Source organism: Boleophthalmus pectinirostris, unplaced genomic scaffold (genome assembly GCF_026225935.1).
Source record: "Boleophthalmus pectinirostris isolate CB_2022bp ecotype Guang Dong unplaced genomic scaffold, ASM2622593v1 HiC_scaffold_22, whole genome shotgun sequence".
Lineage (NCBI taxonomy): Eukaryota > Metazoa > Chordata > Actinopteri > Gobiiformes > Gobiidae > Boleophthalmus > Boleophthalmus pectinirostris.
In genome coordinates this window covers 541403-562766 of record NW_026571190.1, presented here as the reverse complement: position 1 = coordinate 562766, position 21364 = coordinate 541403, and the positions used below count along the sequence as shown (strand labels likewise).

At 40.9% G+C, this 21364-nt stretch overlaps 1 protein-coding gene across 1 annotated transcript in view; it reads left to right on the top strand.

The window, feature by feature from the left end:
• The first annotated feature begins 4731 nt into the window (after positions 1 to 4731).
• Positions 4732 to 21364, top strand: part of LOC129410274 (beta-1,4-mannosyl-glycoprotein 4-beta-N-acetylglucosaminyltransferase-like) — a 29157-nt gene continuing 12524 nt past the window's right edge. Inside the window, exon 1 of the mRNA XM_055157913.1 lies at positions 4732 to 5167. The gene's annotated coding sequence lies outside the window, so the exon portion shown is untranslated. The remainder of the gene's footprint in view (positions 5168 to 21364) is intronic.

Genomic DNA, 21364 nt, shown 5'->3' with positions numbered 1-21364 from the left:
TGTAGCCTGCACCCCTATTGTTTTTTGTTTTTCTTTTAGTTTTTGTTATTTAACCACATTTGAACCCGAGTTGCCAGTGCCTCAACCTGCAGGACATATACAGGGCCATGCCTCACGTGAAACTCAGAACCTCCAGAATTCACTCTCTGATGACAGGCTGCAGGTGCTGGGCTTTAGGCAATGACCATTCAGATCAGAGAGAGGCTACATCTGAAGCTGTGAAGTTAGGAAGAAGTAAGGAAAGGAGAGATTATGCTTCATTTCATAGCATAGAAACCTCAGGTGGTTCCTAACCAGTTTTAAGGAACTATGAGGCATCCCACAATCCACTGCACAGATTGACTGCAGCAGATTATTTAATAAAAATATCTGCATAAATAATCAAATCAAAATCACTTTATTTGTCCCTGAGGGGTAATTTAAACACAATGAGCAGTAAAATACAATAAGAGCAAGAGATTTATTGATCCTGTGGGAAAATTCAAGTTTTGCGACAGAAAAATGTTGCAGCTGATGTTGATGTTTGTGTCTTAGTTAAAGGTGTCAGTGCAGTTTAGGAGGACTGGTCAGGGAGGGTCAGCAGATCCTGTGGAAGAGCCAAAAGTGTCCCTCCCTCCTCTGTGTCCTGCAGCATCACAGCAGTGTTCAGAAGGGACCAGATAAACACAACAGGAAGACACTTGTTCTTACTCCGCTCTAGTGTTTCAGTTGGTGATGAAATGGTCCATTCCCTCAAAGTGTTTCCTCTGGAAGGTCTTCTGACACATTTGCTCCCACACATGGTGTAAAAAGCCTGTAGCATCTCAAATGAGTGTTTCTCAATTCCCAGGATCCTTTCTCCAAAGACCAAAGCTCCAGCAAAACTTGAATTTCCCTTAGGATCAGTAGAAGCAATAAAGTTTCTCTCTCTCAACCATACCCTGAGGAAAATTTTGCTGCTCAAATGTGTCCTACTAGTCCTACTTGAGACACCTTTTAATGGCTCAAATCTAGTTCTAAAATGTTTCCAAATGTTTTTCTACTAAATGTTAAAGACACAAATATATACATTTAAAAACTCTTTTTTTTCTTCTTCTTCTTCTTCTTCCCCCAATCACCCTTGTATTACAGTTTCAGTTTTATTTCTTCAACTCTTTGTAACTCCACATACTGGCAAATATAACTCAGACACAGAATGTTCAGTGTTTCAAAAAATATAAAAAGTAATGATGGTTTGATGTAAGTATAATTACTAAGTAGCTAATACCAGGTCTAGTTAACAATGTAAAACAATGTTTTACGTAATCAGTGCTTACATATCATTGAACTAAAGTACTGCTTTTAAGGTTTTACTGGACAAATACAGAAAGGTTAATTATGAGATTTCATTTTGTGCCAGATCTATTCCATTCATTTAAACCAATGCCTATTTTTGAAGAAAACTACATTTCAATGGATAAACTGACATTTCTATACTTGAAAATTAACCCTACTTTTAATGATTACATTACTTAAATTATTAAACTACGAGTTTAAATGATTAAATTACTTCTACTCCTATTGAGCAAAACCAACCAAACCAAAAATGAACCACAACACACACTCATCTAATTTGACGTTGAGATGAGAACTGATTGGCTGTGCAAAGGATGTGCTGCCATGCCTTACTCCTCTGTCTGAAAGAGCTGTGATAGTGCACACAAAATCTATGCTATTTTCACAAATGACCAGTCCAGTGGTACCATTCCAATGCTGGTACTGACCCCGAGGTTCCATGATATCGGTTCAGCTTAGCTTTTAATTGAATGTCATAAGACTACTGACTGACATCTCATATGTTTCAGTAATTACTCATATAGCTGTTTAGTTGTTACTGACAGGATAAATAACTACATAACACAATTGGATCAATATTGTAAAAATACAACCTTAAAATGGTATCAGTTAACACAGGTGTGCATTGCCATGTGTTTCTTGATATGATACGTATCACTCAGTGCAGGTCACGATACGATATATATCCTGATATATCCCAGTACTAAAAGAAAGGGCAATATATTGTGATTTATCAACAATTACTTCTAATAATATAGTGATGTACACCTTCACAAGCAAATCTTGAGAACAGTAAATGTAGCTTTGGATTTTTTGAGAAAATTATGATTTTAAAAAATTGATTCAGACACATTTTGAATTGATTCAAGAATTGTGCAATGTAGATACAGCACTGAATCAGTTTTTTTCTTGCACCTCTATCTAATATCAGTTATCAGATACACGGGCCAAAAGAGGCCCTCAGACCAGTACTTTTTGGCCCTCAAGCTTCCAGGTGAACTGGCCCATATTACCTTAAGCAGCACTTTTTACTGTAAGTTTTTGAAAGTCCAGGTTGATAAAGCCATTGGCTAATATGAAAGATCAGTGTGTCTTATTGAGGGTCGCAGCATCAGGTCTGGTGACTCAGTTGATCCTGTTATGAATGTCCAGGATTATTCACGAGTCACTGTATGAGCAGCAGTATATGACCTAATGAAAAAAGTTAGGACAAGGTTATAGGTGAGAGGGCGTGTCAGGAGCGCCCGAGGACCCACAAGTCTTGCTCAGGACTGCCTTAGCTGGAGGTTTTGTTGTTTGTTGTTGTGCTGTTTGGGGTTGGTGGAGGAACTGGGGCTCTGTTCGTTTTAAATGTGCTTATAAATAAAGTTGACCCAGACACAGGGAGAACACACAAACTCCACAGAAAGTAGAACCTGGAGTGTTCTTGCTGTGAGTGGAGAGAGCTCACCGCTGAGCACCGTGTGGCCTGCCTCTAAAGAGGATTCTGTTTCAGTCATTTATATTTGATGATGGGGTCTAAGCTCGCCTACAGCAGGAGAGTGCTTTGCTTCGCTGCACAGGAATAAACAGCAAGAGTCTATTATAAGGAAGTGTAACCAGTGACCTTTGACCTGGTCACATGTTAGCACTAAAGCATCACTATAAGGTCAGCAGAGTAGTAGTAGTAGTAGTAGTAGTAGTAGTAGTAGTAGTGTTATTTCAGAATAATATTAGTACTCAATTAGAAGTACAAAATAGTGGTCTAAGAAAAGACTCAAGTAAGACTAAAAAGTATATGGGACAACTACTACTCAAGTAAAAGTAACTTAAAGAGTAAATGTTGTAACTGGACTGACAAAACTTTGAAAATACCACATTTTGTGCAGTATTTGAAGGACACAAATATGAGACAAACTCAATCATCTGAAGGAGTACTGCAAGAAATACAAAAGTGGCAATAATTTCAGATTGTCACATGAAGATTTTGTCACTTAGACTTACAGTGGAACGAGGAACCACAACTTTTACTTAAGTAGGAGTACTGTTAAATAAAAATAAAAAATATTATAACAATAGGTGTAAAAGTATCTTGCTAGAAAGAAAAAAAAAAACTAATAGTACAGTCTCAGAGTTCATTTGATCCACAGTTGAGTTTTTTGGGTTGGGCCTGGTTTAGACCTGCTGATACTAAGAGGGCCAGACATTTTCTGGTGGTAGGTACTGTTGAGGAAAACAGCCTTTTCCTCCCATCTTCAGGAGATGTAGTTAATATGATGAAGTGAGATTCAGGAGCAGGAGCACGCCTCAGCCGCCCTCTCCTCTCACCAGAGAACCACAACTCACCTCCACCACACCTCCCAGAAGTCTATATGTAGCAGCCTTTCCCATCATCCCAGTTTGTCTCGGTGAACTCCACCCCACCCTCCTATCCCCTATTTTTCGTCTTTCAGTCATAAGACCCCTATGAGGAGGGTCCCGTCCCGTCTGGGCCAACTGAAGATTGAGATGGAGCCCCGACCTATAGTCTCAACCAGCCATCTCTGCTCGTTGTTGACGTGGTCAGAGCTAGTGAATTTCTGCTTAGATAAAGATTACACTTGAAACAGATATAAAATCCAGCTAATTTACTTACTCAAATATTAGAAAGCAATACTTGTACAAGGAGTCTGTGCCGACATTCCCACACAGAGACTCCATGTTCATGCCTATACAATGACTTTTATACACAAACTGTAGTAGGAGAATACCATGGTTTAGACTTGGCGCCTCGCCATTGGCACACAGGTGATCCAGGCCTCTATCAGACTCCATCTTAGACTCAGACTCCATCTTATGTCATCTTGTTTTATCTGGGTAACAAGTCATGACATCATCCCTATCAGTAGTTCATGTCCTATTTAGTTAGTTTGCTAAAAAGCCTGAGCATCAGAGCCTGATCTTCACATGACCTCAGTACAATAATGAACTATTGCAGTGGTTATGCAAAACAACTATGCCGAGTTATTTATCCTAATTCTAACACTGATCCTAAAGACTTCAGGTCATCAGGTTGTCTTCAAGCTCAGCTCCTCTGCTCTGCTCTCCAGTCCTCTCCTCATCTCCTCTCTTCTCATCTCCTCTCTTCTCCTCTCCTCTCTTCTCCTCTGCTCTCCTCTCCTTTCCTCTGCTCTCCTCTCTTCTCCTCTGCTCTTCTCTTCTCTCCATTCATCTGCTCTGCTCTCCTCTCCTTTCCTCTGCTATCCTCTGCTCTGCTATCCTCTCCTCTGCTCTGTTCCTTGAGTTTTGTTCGCACACAGAGGACCGGTCATGCCCAGTGAGTGGTCATGTGTTTGGCGCCCTCTGACGGCGCGTCTCGGAGCTGCGTGTTGCCAGTTGCTGTGCCAGTCCATCTGCAGCAGCGCTTCCAGGGGGAGGGTCGCTCCGGAGCTCCGCCTCTGGCTCCCCGCGTTTCCTTTCACCTTCTCCGGGCACACATCTCCGTGGGTCCGCGGCAGGCCGTGTCGGAGGATGTGGAAATAGAAGCTCAAAAAAGTGAGGCTCTCAATTCGGAACGTTCGAGCGGAAGAGCGTCAGCGCAGCTGCGGAAGAGAAGCGTTCGCGTCTGGACCAGGGAGGTGGCTCTGAGGGCTTGTAAACAGACCAGAGCGAGCGGACGGACGAAGGCATCACCAGAGCCGCTCCTCCATCCTCGGCTCTGCTCTCGACGCAGCGATGCTCGTTCGTCTCGAGGATAAACGCTAATCCGAGCCTCCGCCGCTCCGCTCCCGCGCACCTCAGCATCAACGCCGCGGGCACTTCTCTGCGGCCGTCTCCAGCAGCAGCGCGATGCCGTAGACTCAACATGAAGCTGTAGCACCGCGGGCTCCAATGGGTAAGACACGGGACACTGCTGTGTGGGGCCGGGGAGGGCCGGGAGGAGGGGGTCCGGCCTGTCAACCATAGCGGGATCAATACCAGGCCTTTGTGCAGCGGTGTGGGTGTACTGCGGAGCGGCCGCGTCTACGCCGCAGCCCGCGACCCGTCACGATGCGTTTGTGTTGACATGAGCGTGTGTTTAACGGAAGGCCCTCGCCTTTGGCAGTTTGTTTGGCGGCTGTAGAGAGCGCGGTGCCCCGCTGCTCTGTGCTGCAGAGCGCCTCATAACAAGTGCAGCCTAACGGGTCAGCTCGGGTCAGGCGGCTCCCGAAGCGCTCTCACTGCGTGTAAAGGTCACATTACCGTGCTCCGTGTTATAACCGCGTTATTAAAGCCCGATGCTAAAAGCGGAGCGCTGATTTCGGATTGTAGCCATGTCCTAGTGAGGGTACGGACGCAGCCTGTCTGTCATTGCTCCAGTGACTGTGTAGGTCCTGACTGTGGAGGTCGGGTGTAGGTCCTGACTGTGGAGGTCGGGTGTAGGTCCTGACTGTGGAGGCTGTGGGGTGACAGTGGCTCAGTGGTTAGAGCAGTGGTCTCAGCAGTGGTCTCCCAACGCGAAAGTGTGGTGCTTCACTTCCGTCAGTTTGCCCCAGGGCAGCTGTGGCTACAATAGCCAGTAGCTTATCATCACCAGGTATGGAGGGAATGGATAATGACTCTCCTGTAGCACTCTGAGGGGCTTCGACAAGCCCCTTATTAGTTTGCATTAGGCTCTGCAGGTCTGTCTTATCAGGACTTAGCTCTGATCCAGTCACTTTTGCCACATCCTGGACTTTTTCTTTTTTACTGAGAGAACAAATATAGTCATTATTTTAAAGTGCATGTGACAGGTTAGATTACTCATCTTTATATTTAAAATGTACACAGAATCCTGCCTAGGTTTTCTAATTTATAATTCTGGTGAATGTTATCATTTGACTTCCTGGTCTGATATGAGGTCATTCTGTAAATAACCTAACAACAAGACTGTTAGCAAGGGACTTTACTCTACTTTACACAGCAGTTGAATGATTTGACCACTCCTTTGAGCTTCGTTAAAGCCAACATGTTGTGCTTGTGTTTGCTGTATAATTATCTCCAACTCCCGTGGATCATTATGTTATAATTAGTGGTGGATATTAACGAGTTAATTACAATTAATAAAAAAAAAAAAAAAAAATGCATTAAAAATATTCATGCATTTTATCACTGAGTTTGTCAGTGCACTATGTTGTGGTACATCACACAGTTTCCACTACAACAATCGCTGGCTATTGCAAACTGTGCAGAAAAAAAACTTTGCATATCACAGAAGCACCACCCTACGATTCCATAAATACAAAACATGTGACAGCGAGCACAGAACCTGCTGGAGTGTTAGCACGAGCACTTCTGCTCCGAGTACAAACAAGAGGTGTCAGCAGCCCAAACTCCAACAAATGATGGCTTCAGGAAGAAAATGAGTGCACTAAAATTCATTTACAGTACATAAAATAAATGTTGCTTTTGGGGCAAATATTGTTACATTATGAATTGAGATTAATTAATTGCAAAGCCTGTAATTAATCTGACTCTTTTTTTTTAATCAAGTCCCACCCTAGTTATAATATATTTATCTAAAACGACATAATAAAAGAAACAAGTCAGCAAATTTTCATGTTAGAAAACTTAAGTGCCCAATGGGAGCTGACGTCGCCATGAATGTCATCACAGTAGACAGTCAGCCTCCTATTGATCTGCACTGGAGCTCCATAGGAATGGTATACCAGGTATACCGGCCATACTGGCTTGTCAAAGCCTGGTTCCTGGTTAGAACTTAGACGAGAGACTGCTGGGAAGACCAGGTGTCGTCCTGTTGTTGTATCCATAGGTAAGACACCCACATTGCTTATGAAATTGTTATGTGTGTGAGTGTTGGTTGGAGGGGCCGGTGGTGCAGATTGACTTCCATCAGTCTGCCCAGGGCAGCTGTGACTACAATAATAGCTTACCATCACTAAGTGTGGAGTGAATAAATAATGTAATGTGTGAAGTGTTACTGTAAAGTGTCTTTGAGTGTCCAAATATAACTTCAGAGTCACTTGGTGACGGAAAAGAACATGTTTTTAAACATTTTGGATGGAATCCCTAGACCATGGGTGCTCAATACGTCGATCGCGATCTACCAGTCGATCACCAAGGTCGTGTGGGTAGATCGTGTCTCGTCTCGGACTCGTGTTTGGACTCGGTCTTGTCTCTCATCACTAAGCGTCTCAGTGCAGCCTGTGCGCTCATTTGAAACCCACGGAGACTACGGCACATCACAAACACACACGCTCCCTATGCACGGCTCGTCTGTGACAGCGTGTGCCCTCGTGTACCAGCGTGCATCACAGGGCAGGTTCAACTTCCTAAACATCCTACCTGTCCATCTGCCTCACGTCAGCACACCGCCCCTCGCCTTTTCGCGCTCTCGCTCCTTCCTGCGTACAGTGAACACAAGCCCCTCCCACAGTCTAAATTTGTGTTCCAGTGTTGACACAAAGCAGGTCTACAGCATAGAGCGGATCTACAGAACAGACCTACTGCCACATTTGGCTGAAGTTTGTCTAACAAAAGTGCACAAATGCATCTGTGTTTGTCACGATGTACGTTTGGTTTGGTAAATGTGCAGAGGCTGGTAAATATCACTGCAAAACCAGAAAAGAATGTAACTCCAGTTTGGAACTTTAAAAAACAGGTTTAAAAATCTTCCTTCACTTTTTTCACAGTTTTGTGTAAAGTGCCAGAGGAAGTTCTCTTAAAGAAGAGGTTCTCAAACTGTGGGGGAGGGTCCAAAAAAGGGGCACAGAGTGTTTCAGTGCAGTTTGCTTGACTTTGTATTAGGTAGATCATTTTGACTTGGTCATTTTTTAAGTAGCTCACATGCTGAAAAAGTGTGAGCACCCCTGGTCTAGGCAGAGGGATTCTGTTTCAGAACTCATCACTAGCCTAATTCTTGTAGTCAGTTTTCAAACAAACTGACTCTTACCTGTCTCTTATCTGATTTTAAAAAGTTTGCTAAATATTTTGCACAGATCCTATCAAACGTCATAAACGTCATAACTAGAAATAACTTGACAAAGCAGTATCAGAAACTGTTTCTCATCACTTCCTGACTTCCTCCATATTCAAAGGGCAGTGTTGTCAGCAGCCGGTTTGTGCTTATTCTTTACAACTGTCAATCTTTCACATGCACAAAAAGATGTGCTCACTCAGATACAGGCAGGTTAAACATATGTTGTGCTGTGGCTGGATAAAGAGAAGAATATTGGAACTGTAGCTTTTTAGTCTCATTTTGACCTGGTGTTTCCTGGCTTTAGTCCTGCTTTAGTCTGCTTGTGTTCTAGACTGAGTTCACATTTTGTCCTTGCTCATGTTGTGCTTAGTTTGTTCACTGTAGGGACAGAGGGGGTAAATATATTTACTTAATTACATTTACTTGGGTAAGAAGACACTCAGTTTCCCCTTGTGATGTGCTGTGGAAATACTGAAAGTTCTCCATCGTGTTTTTAAACCCCACCTTCATTAGAATCATTTGAATAATTTCAGCCCAGGAATTGCCAATCTCTACTGAACTAAAGTAAAAGGGCTGTTAACTTGAAATCTACCACTTCGTGACATCACAAGGAGGAACAGAGCATTTTGAGCTTTGGAGACAGACTAATAATGAAGGGTTACTCAGGTGTGAATGAAGCAAAACACAGCTCCAGGTGTGTTTTTGAGGATGTATCAGCATTGTAACGTGGCTTAAAGCTCACAAGAGTCAATTTTCTGTTATAAAGGACGGACCTTTAAAAAATAGTGCTTTTTCAGACTACTTTTCTATCATGTACACTCTTGAGCTCAACATGCAAATCTCCATACATCCCAGTCCCTTAATGAAAAGAATAGGCTACATGAACAGGACAGAGAATTTCCTGAAGAGTGCAGAATGGTCTTGATTAGATTTGCAAAGGGGTGGAAAATTCCTGGTAAATGTCCAAAATTTCCCAGGGGATATTTGGGGAATTTTCAAAAATAAATAAATGGTCAAAAGGCATGTAAATAATACAGAGATCTCCTTCTGAACTTGGCCCGCAATATGTACATCACTCATTGTCCTGTATTACACTAATTTGACTCTTGTGAGCTTTTAGTCATGTTAGAATGTTGATACCTCAAAAAACATACCTGGACTTGTGTTTCGTTTCGTTCACACATGCTAAGTTCAGACTGCTTTGTTCCAACTTCTGAAGTCATGAAGTGGTAGTTTTCCAGTTAACAGCTTTTGCTTTTGGTTTGGCAGTTCAGATAAAATTATTTGAATGAAATTATATAAATGATTCTAGTAAAGGTGTATGGAGTTTACAGCAGAGTGGAGCACTTCCTGTAGTACTCAGCCTAAATAGGCAGGCTTTAGGTGTTAATGAAACAAAACACCACTCCAGTTTGTTTGTGATGAGGAACCCACATTATAACGTCTGCTGCATCATCAGATAATAGCTTAATATGGGCCATTTAAAGAGAAAACCTTCATACGGGTTCATTCCTCGTATGTTTATTACTTCCTGATAAGAGATTCTACAATTGAATATAGTTTAAACTAGGGATGGGCATTCGATGAAATTTTCTTAATTGATCGTCGGAAGAATTAACGATCGATTATCGATTAATCATTAACGTTTTTATATTAAAATGATCATCATTATTATTACTATTGCACTACTAATCTGCATAAATAAATTCAACTTTACGACATATAAACTGTAACCACTCTAGAGCCACATCAGACCGTTTGACATTATAATGTGTTTAATTCAGTTTAATTCAGTTTTGCGCAACTCTCACAAAAACTAAACTTAAAACCACATCGCTAATTTGCATAAACTCAGCGAAGACAGTACAGCTCTTGTGTCGCTGATGTGGTTCAATTTCTGTCTGATTAATAGACATGACTCAGGTGAATACAGGTTAGTGTGACCATATTTGTGTTTGTCAAAACCAGGACACCGTACGGGGGGAGGGAGGTGGGGACTCGTCATCCACATTGCGCGACTCTCACCTGGCAAAACTTTTTCCCACTGGACACCGAAACATATGTGCTGCTTTGTACACTGTGCACATGGACTCCCACTTGTCCCGAACGCAACAGAAAGTGTGGAATTTCTTGTACAAATCATCGTTAAATACACATTTGTGCTTCGGTACGTTACAGACTGACTGACTGTTTGTGTCTCACTCCTTCTGAGTGCAGAGAGACACATGTACAGACCCCTGTTTGGTCACGCTACACACAGCAACCTACATTCGGTTTGTCGATTAAAATGAACATAATCGATGAAATTCTTAATGATCAATTATCGATTAATCGATTAATCATGCCCATCCCTAGTTTAAACCAGACCTGGGCATTGTACAGCCACATATGGCCCTTTGGTTGACTCTGACTGTTTAAGCTTTTTTTTATATATATAATTTTACCTCATGCATGGATTAAAGCTGCTCTGCTTTTATTTTAGAGGTGTATTTATTTATTTTTTTATTACATTTTTTGTAAGGTAACTTGAATATTTTATTGGTAAGTCATAACCAGCAACCAACTCTTACCAGTCTGGCCAGTTCATCAAAACAATGCTGCTTCTCATAAAGAAAGACAAATAATATTATGCAGAATTCAGTGAAGCATTTTGGCCCAGCCCTCCAGAATATTTTCGTTTTCTCGTGTGGCCCCGTGGAAAAAAAAAAAATTGCCCACTCCTGGTTTAAAGTGAACTAGAGACAGGGCAGAGATCTCAGGTTGTCAGGCTGTGGAACTGTCAGATGCAGATTTGTTGAAATGGTTTATGGTTCATATCTCTGTAATTACAGGGCCTATCCACATAAAACAAACACTGGCACAGAGTTCAACATCTTCTCTATCTGTATAAATAACTGAAAGTCAAATCATTTGATCTTAATAGCCTCATTTTCTTGAGTTTTCAAAGTATATTAAGTTCAAAGTTCAGAAAGTGTATTCATTTTTTTTTTTTTGTCAATTCTTCATATGAAAAACATAAAGAAGTGAAATTGTGTTTCTCACTCCCATGTGTATAAATACACAATAAATGTAAATAGTGCAGAAGTACAAAAGACATATAATCCAAGGCACAAGAGTTTGCCATGAAATATTTGGCTGTAGCAGAAGGCGGTTTGACGGGCTGGAGAGTGCTACAATGATGAGTGCCTGCAGGTAACAGTGAAGCATGGGGGAGGTTCCCTGAATGACTGGGGCTGCATTTCTGCAAATGGACTTGGAGTTTTGATCAGGATTAATGGTGTTCTCAGTGCTGAGAAATACAGGCAGTATTGTACATGATTTATACATTGTTTACAGTGTAATGGAGGAGGCACCACTCCCTGTGGCTGCCTGCCATCGTAGCAGCTCTAGCAGGTACATGGCCATAGGGTTGTCAAAAGTATCAAAAATCAGATACTAACTAATACTAAAATAAAACTAGAATCCAAACTAAATCCTCATTTGAGCAGGTATGGATACTAAAAAGTCCCATTCACAGTACAGAAATGAACCTTTACTGACTAGCTTTAGAATGATCTGGACCTGGAATCTGGACCTGGACAACTTTAAAAATCACATTCTCTTGGTTAAGAAAAAGTTCTATCTTCATCCTGGTGTCGGAATCTTCATTAAGTATCAAGTCTATTCCTATTCCAAAATTATGTTTGAAACTGCATGTCCTTCAGAGCAGGATGGGCATGTGAAGTGCATGTACAGATGTGTCGCAATGACAATATAAGGATTATCAGACTACGTCCCTCCACATTCTTCTGCACCGGACGACTGCAGAAAGAGCCTCTGTCTTGTCATGTATCCTGTCAGTGTCTTGTAGGATTTGTATAATCGTACAGACAGCAGCTCTTTCTGCACTCAGGCTGCTTCCACTGTGTTTTAATCCGCCTGTAGGATGTGCCCATCCGGTTGGTTCAACTTTGTCTCCATTTAGACCATCTGCTGCACCCTAAACCAGTCAGACTACCCACATACCTTTGTATCAGCAGAGGTGGTGCGATGCCAAGAGCCATGAGTCTGAGACAATCAAGATGACACTGTATCAAACATTTTATAGAAAATGTACTCAAGATTAAAAAGTAGTTTGTAGTTAAAGGGCCTATATTATGATTTCGGTAAGACTTTATAATAACTACACCTTATTTAGCCTTAATAATGCATGAACAAAGACTTAATTAATAATGAGTCATGCTTAGTAACTACTTAATTACTGCCTTAATTAGCACTTAACTTGCACTTAATTCTCCTGTGCTGTAAATAGTTACTCATAATTATTTCTTCATGTTAGAAAAGCTCTCAAAAAGACGTAACTAACAGATAATAGCTGCCGGAATTATCATTGCTTTGCATTATTAGTAAATCGATCTCTCATAGCTTACTAATCATTTATAAATGCTTAAATTTGTACTTAAATATAATGGTTGGTTCAAATGGTTAGTTCATGACTAAGTATGAAATAATTATGAGTAACTATTTACAGCACAGGAGAATTAAGTGCAAGTTAAGTGCTAATTAAGGTTGTAATTAAGTAGTTACTAAGCATGACTCATTATTAATTAAGTCTTTGTTCATGCTTTATTAAGGTAAATAAGATGTAGTTATTATAAAGTGTTACCATGATTTCTTCTCATCTGTTATAATGTTGTTTCCTCATCACAAACATGTTTTGTTTCATTCACACCTGTGTTCTTCTCTCAAACTCAAAACACTCCATTACACCTTGTGATGTCACTTCCAATAGAGGAAGTGATCCAAAAATTCCATTTTTAAATGCATTTTTCACTAGAATCATTTGCATGATTTCAGCTCTGGAATCTGTACTAAACAAAAGATAAAAGGAGCTCTTAACTTCAAAACTATCACTACATCACATCACAAAGTGGAACAGAATATTTGGAGCTTTGGAGATGTAGACAGACTAATAATAAAGGGTTCCTCTAACATGTATGAATGAAATCAAACACTACTTTAGGTATGTTTTTGATGGGGTAACAACATAAAGAAACTTAAAGCTTACAAGAATTCATTTTTAGAGGTGGTCAGTATACTCAATCTTTTCTTCTTCTTATTTTTCTTAAAATATAGTCAGTAAAACATTAAATTTATAGTCAAACCATTTTTATTCTTACAAAATAAAGTTGAATCAAAAATCGATATTGATTATAATGAGAGAAAACATCATCTCTTTCCATATTGCTCAGTCCTAGATCTTGTCAGGGGAGAGCAATTATTGAATGGACACTGAAATACAAAGGTATTAAGGTATTAATAGGGATGTGTAGATGTAGCCAAAAAAATAATAACATTATTTCAAAATAAAAGCACTCAAGTGGAAGTACAAAGTACTGGTCCAAGAAATTACTCAAGTAAGTGTACAAAAGTAGTTGGAAGGACAAAATAATAAATAATGCACAAAATCTGTCATTTCAGATTGTTAACATAAAGCTTGTCACTTGTAGACTTACTCACAACAGGAAGAAGAACCACAACTTTTACTTTTACTTTCATGTAAACTGTAGTATCATAGCACAGTTCTTCACACTGCATAGTTCAAACTGTAGAGCATGATTCAATATGTATGTATATGTATATGTATATGTACAGACGTGGACAAAATTGTTGGTTCCCTCTGGCAATGAAAGACAAATCAACAACAATCACTGAAATAACATGAAACTAAGAAAAGGAATAATAAATAAAAATTTACTGAAAATAGTCATACGTAAATCAAACATTGTTTTTCACTTGTGGTTCAACAGAATTATTAGAAATAACAAAATAATGAAACTGGCCTGGACAAAAATGATGGTTCCCTAAACTTCATATTTTGTTGCACAACCCTTTGATGCAAACTCTGCAAACAAATGATTTCTGTAACTGTCAATGAGACTTCTGCATTGTTCAATTGGTATTTGACCCACTTCTCATGAGCAAACTGTCTCAAGTTTGAAGGGTTCTCCAGACGCATGTTTCTCATTTCACATGTTCAGTAGAATGGAGATCTGGGCTCACAGAAGAACACTCCAGAACAGTCCAATGTTTTGTTCTTAACCATTCTTGTGTGTTTTTATCTGTGTGATTTGTTCATTATCCTGTTGGAAAACCCATGACCTATGACTGAGACCAAGCTTTCTGACACGAGGCAACACAGTTTGTTCCAAAATACCTTGATAGTTTTGAGATTTTGTGCTGCTTTGCGCAGATTCAAGACACTGTGCCAGATGCAGCAAAACAGCCCCAGAACAAAACCAAGCCTCCTCCATGTTTCACAGTGGGGACAGTGTTCTTTTCTTGGTGTGTTTCATTTTTGCGTCTGTGAAAATAGAGCTGATGTGTCTTGCCAAAGAGCTTCAGTTTTGTCTCATCTGTCCAAAGAACATTTTCCCAGAAGCTTTGTGGTTTGTCAGTCTGCATTGTGGCAAATTCCAGTTTCACTTTATTATGATTTGTTCTCAGCAGTGGTGTCCTCACATGAAGTCCACTTTGGCTCAAACACTGATGGATGGTGTGATCTGACACTGATGTACTTTGCCCTTCCACTTCACATTTAATTTGTTTGGAGGTTGTTCTGGGCTCTTTGGTTCCTTTCGTATGATCCATCTCTTTAATTTGTCATCAGTTTTCCTCTTGCAGCCGTGTCCAGGGAGGTTGGCTTCAGTCCTGTGGACCTTAAACTTGTGAAGAACATGTGTAACTGTAATCACAGGAACATCAAGCTGCTTGGAGATGATCTTATTGTCTTTATCTTTAACCTGCTTGTCTATCATTTTCTTTCTAGTCTCCTGACACAGTTCTCTTCTTCTCTTTCTCTGGTCCATGTTCAGTGTTGTGTCCATCATGTCTCCAAACAGCACAATGACACATGTCCCCTTTAAACAGACAGACTGACTGAGGACAAGTTTGAAGAACCTGTGATGCAGATTAGAGACACGCTTAAGTTTAACATGTCCCTATTGTCCAGTTACTTATAATCGTCATTTTTGTCCAGACCAGTTTCATTAGTTTCATTAGTTTCACCAAAACCATTTTTGTTGAAAAAAATCTCCCTTGATTTCTAGGTAGCAATTTTTCGCTATTTAGTCGCTATTTTTCACATATGGTCACAACAGAAGTGAGGGGGTTTATTCATCTTATTGGGTTTGCTCCAGAAAAATTTAAACTTGCACCAAAATATTAGTTCATAATGGAAGTTAATGGATACACAAATTTCCCCAACACATTAAGTGTCTACAAAACCTCTCTCGTCCCCAAAATTGGTCCGATTGGAATGAAACTGACATAAAAATGCTGTAAAAACACGTCTGTGTGAATTTTCATGGACCAACCACAGCCACAGTTGTCATGATAAATGTACCTTCAGATACACAAATTTCCCTTAACAATATACACAAAGGTTAATCATGTGGCTATAAACCCTTTCATTTGACAGCAATGACACTTTTGTGAGTAATATAGTATCTTCTTATTTTTATTTTATTATTATTATTTTTTTTTTTACTCTGTGCCTGTTGTTTGTTTCCTTTAGATAGGCCCAATATTTACAGAGGTAAAGCTGGACAAAGATCTTCAGATCAGACCACAGACTTCTCCAGCTCAGTTTGAACCTATGGGCAGTTTGGAATGTGATGTCACGTGAGCCCTATCACAGAGATACTGACCACAAACCCTGTTCAAATGTCTTGTGCTCATAGAGTCGTGTTAATCTTTAGCTTACTTGATCAAAAGTTAACTGTGGGTCTTGTTGGTTACTGTCACTCCTTAGATCAAGATGCAGCCCAACCACTTCTGCTCAGCTGTGACAGGGCTGGCCCCATGTTTGTGGAAAACTTTTCAGAGTGCAGGTTTTGTCCTTATAGGATTATCAAAAAATGTATACTAAATCTAGTCTCGAAACTTGATTCTCAAGTGAACAAGTATCAATACTGAACAAATCACTAGAATAAATGTATTAGAATTTAGTCATGTGGGGAGCAGAGCTCTTTACAGTGCGGAACTTAGGATGTTGTGCATAGTTTGTGTGTATAGTGTTGTGCATAGGTTGTGTGTGTATAGGCTGTGTGTATGGTGTGTATAGGCCTTTGCAAGCATTTTAGGGCAGATGATTGAAACTTGTTTCTGTGTGGCGAATTTTGCTCAAAATTCAGATTTTTAGATTCTGCTGTCTGTTGCTTGTTGCTCAAACACACTGTGTGAATGCTTGAACTCTGGCTTGAAGGTTGGACTAGCCTGGACTTGTGCCCCATGGACTTTGTATGTAAACCCGTATGTAAAACCTCTGACGCCACGCTCAGAACACAGCATCATTTAGGAGAAAGATTTGTTTAATCACACAAATGAGCTCACCTCTTGTAGTTCCAATTAATGTTCTTCATGGTCAGTTGTGTATCAAAGATCAGGTTATGATATAACTTGCGTAACAGAGCTACAGACAATGTGTCTCCAGTTAACTACCTCAAAATTCAAAATTCAAAGGAGATCAGAGCACAGGAGCGGCATTTAGGGTCCAGTCATCATTGGGGCAGTCGATGGGAAGGCATCTGAAACAATTACACTTCCCAGAGGAGAGTGGGACAGAGGGACAACCTGTGAAGGACAATTCCACAGGGTGGATTTATGGGGAAATACTTTTTAAAAGAACACACTTGTCAGGTAAGAGTAGCTAAAGTATAATCTGTCCAATGAGGTTCATTTGGTCTTCAGCTAATTTATGTTATTAGGTTTATTTTCAGACCAAGAGTTTGTTTTCATACCTGACAGTTTGGACTAGCGCTCTTCCTCAGAGTGGTCACGTGATGTTGCTGTGATGTGTCGTTCAGCTGATTTATACAGATTTTGACGTTGTCTTGAAGGAGGCAGGGCAAAAGCGCCATCTGCAGTCCCACTTCCTCAGGACAGTATCCCAGTTGTGTGAGAGAAAAAAAAGCCTCCTTTAAACTGGGACAAGGGTGTTTTTTACTCTCACACACCTGGGATACTGGCCTGAAGAAGCTGGACTGCAGATGGCGCTGTCGTCCTGCCTTCACCGGTAGGAAGACAGTGCCAAAATCTGTATAAATCAGATGACTCGACCTAATAACATATATAATCTGTAGTTTTAGCATAGTCCCCTGTGGTTTCATTGAATTTGAATTTGAATTTATTTGTTTGGAGGATAAGCCCCTTGAGATGTGTCACCATCTCGTTTTCAAAGGGGTCCTCGAAAACGATGAAATGAATGTGAGTGCAGGGTGTGTACAGTATTGTGCACAGGGTGAGCTTAATGACCCTCTGCTTGTTCATACACAGTTACAGAGTTCCACGAAAAGAATGACTCATTTGAGTGTGTGTACAGTGCAGCAGTGCTCCACCAGTGTGTGAGAGCCTATTCATTGCATTGTGACGAATTCAATCTATACACAGTCACTTTGTGGAAACCAAAAATCATGAGGTAAATATTAGATCAGCAACATGGTTTAAGTTACCATATGAAGAGGTCAGGTTAGGCTGAGTCTCACAGAATTGTATATTAGTAAATTAATGTACAACTAAAACATCCTGAAACCTGAGTGTGTATGTGCACAGGACACGTGTGTGAGAGCGTGACCTGATATAACCCTGCACACTTCCTGCTCTGCACTTCCTGTCTTTACTTCCTGGTGTTCCTAGCCCCCTTCACCGTTGTTTTCAACTGTTTTGGAAAAGTAGCAGTTTAGGTTCTGAAAGAGAAGACAAAATATGGACTGATCAAGAATTCCATATAGATTTCAGAACATTTGTGAAGGTCTAAACTACAGACAGGTTTTACACAGAATAAGACCTCTTGGAGACACAGGGAGGGCATCTGGCTCACAGGGAGGATATCTGACACTGGGACATTTCAGAACATTTGTTAAAACCTAAGTAATTATCTAGCCATCATACTTTTTCAGCATATTTGCGATATCGGGCCTATTAATTAAGATCCAACTAAATTACTTCTGCCACTTTTTAACTTACATTTTGTCATATTAATAATAATGAATACATGTATTCTGATCATCTGTATGGTGGAATGTTCAGCAGTTACCATGGTGACACAATTCATTGCATATAACAACAATATAGCCGCAAGCAGCGATGATGGGCCCTGGCTTACGTCTACACCTTACCCCTAACCTAAACCTAACCTTAACCCCTAACTACACCCTACCTTAACCCCTAAGCTCTAACCAAGCCCTGCAAAACTTTAGGGAGCAGGAGTGCTACTACTTGGATGTAAAGAGATTGTGTAAAAGTGTCCTTTTGGTGCTCTTCAGTGTAGGAACCAGTCTCAAATGCAAAGATGAAAAGGCTGAGGTTCAAAAAGTACAGAAAAATGAAAAGCTTTAATAGCACATGGCAGATAAAGTTAAATCAAATCAAATCAAACTTTATTTATAAAGCACTTTTCATACAAAAATGTAACACAAGGTGCTTTACAGTCATTAAAAACAAACCCACATTTCATTCCACCCACTCACCAACCCAACCCCCACAGCTGCCCGACCCCACACAACCAAACAACACACACACACTCACACACACACTGACATGCTAAAATACATGAAACCGCACAGAGTAAAATGTGAGGCTGAATACAGGTGAACGAGTTGAGAAAGCACCATCAGTGGAGCCATCTACACCAGGAGTGTAGAGACTCTACACCAGGAGCGGAGAGCCTCTACACCAGGAGCGGAGAGCGTCTACATCACGAGCGGAGAGCCTCTACACCAGGAGCGGAGAGCCTCTACATCACGAGCGGAGAGCCTCTACATCACGAGCGGAGAGCCTCTACACCAGGAGCGGAGAGCCTCTACACCAGGAGCAGAGAGCCTCTACATCAGGAGCGGAGAGCCGTCTACACCAGGAGCGGAGAGCCTCTACACCAGGAGCGGAGAGCCTCTACACCAGGAGCAGAGAGCCTCTACATCAGGAGCGGAGAGCCTCTACACCAGGAGCGGAGAGCCTCTACACCAGGAGCGGAGAGCCTCTACACCAGGAGCGGAGAGCCTCTACACCAGGAGCGGAGAGCCTCTACACCAGGAACAGAACATCCACCGCCAATCACACCAATGCGTTTTGGCCCTCCAGCCTTCATCAGAGCAAACTCAAGATGGCTATCACAGTGCACATTTAAAGTAATAGGTGTAGGTCATATGTTGGGAGTGGGCTGGCCCACAGTCCCCTGGTGCATGATGGGACATGTAGGCCGAACAGATTTTAGTTACAAGCTATTTAAACCACAAGATATAAATAGTACTATTCCCAACAACCAAAACATACAAAAATACATAGTATATAGTAGGAGTTTATGAAAAAAAAAGCACCGTTTGATTCACTTGTCACGATTCGGGACGTGTCCATACCATACAGTTTCCATGGTTCCCGGCTTGCACATTGTAGCCTCGTGCCCGTATGTGACCTGTTTCACTTTGGCACAAAAGAAGAGGTGAGGAGGATGGGTGCTGCACATCACGTGTAGAAATGGCAAGTAGGAGAGAAGAGGGCCGCCTGGAGATGGAGGATGCGCCCGTGTCGTTACGCGCGTAACCCCGCAAAACCACAGCCGCACGTCAACGCAAAGGCGGCTTCACCAGCAGCTGCAGCAGGACGCACACGTGCAGCACTGGCTCTATTTTTGTCAATGGGAAAGACAATCAAACTTGACTGGGTGGGTTTAGCCATGCAGTAGAGCCAGGTCCTAAGGGCTTGGCATGTGTATTTCACCCTACGCGAGCATAAAAACTGCAACTTTTATATACGTAACTTTTAGAATAGATGGAAAGTGAATGAGGGCGGCTCCACTGCATGTGCACGTCTGGTGCGTATGGAGCAGCATGTTTAGATTTCAGAAAATAGGATCCATCCTATTTTTTGACGCTCTACACGAGTGTAGGTGTGTATCCCCATCAAAACACACAGAGAGCATGAATCTCTGGTTGTATTTGTGCGTTATTTTTTAGTTGTCTTGTCATGATCTATTTCTGTGTCAAATCTCATTCTCATTCTCATGAAGAGAAGTGCGAGTTTTAATAGTTGGTAAAGTGTTGGAGTTTTTGCCATTGTTCACATGGTGAAATATGGGGGAATTAGGGGTTAGGGGAAAAAGAAGAAGACATCAGGACACTTTGTTGATCAGTATGAGTGTTCATGGTCCTGTCTAACTTGAGTAACAGAACTTCAGACAGAACATGCCTCTAGTTAGTTTCAACCCCTCGGGCAAAACTGATGACATCAGCTGATTTAAATAACTTTACTGAAAGCTTTTAAAAATGCTGAATTCAAGAGTCTAATTGCAGAAGAAATAAAGAACCCGATCTGTACATTTTAACTGGAGTATTTTATTTAAAGCCGTAGCAATGATCATTAATACTTAATTAAGAGAAAGCACCTAAAGGTGACTACATTTTCATAAACAAACTGTGGACTGCCCTGTGTCCAAAGCAAAGTGCACACAACACTGCCTCTGTGTGGTTGGAACTGGATAGACCAGCTTGCATGACTTAGAAAAGAAAGTAAAATAGTGCTTAGCAATGTCTTATTAAACATTATCCCCTTAACCTTGAAAAACAGAACTTGTTCTTCTTAAATGGTTTACAGTGATCCCAAGTCCCACTTACCTTATGCATTCAAATTATTCACCACAGTGATTTTTATAAGCACTTTTCACAAGTTTCATAGGCCAGAACTGAGTTTTGCTGTGACGGTAAAGCTAACAACATCTAGCTTACAACCACTTCTTACAACCACAACCACACTTCTTGATTATTGGACAATGAAAGGTTTTCTAATTAGACACAGATACATTCAGTGGACTTATTTTGACAAATGATAATTCAAGAGTTGCTTTTACAATACATCTGTACTGAAGCAAGACACATTTTGATCAATCAAATTTTTTATGTAAGTAAAAAGGCACATAGTTCAAATGGTCACAGCACAGTGGGACACCGGTGGCAAAACTAATGTTCTGTCCTTAGGCAAGACTCTTCACCCACCTTGCATTGTAGGATTGAGTTGTGGTATGCAAGAGTTAGTGGTGGATGGTGCAGAATGGCAGCCTCGCTACAACAGAAGTTTACCATCAGTGAATGTGTAGTGAATGAA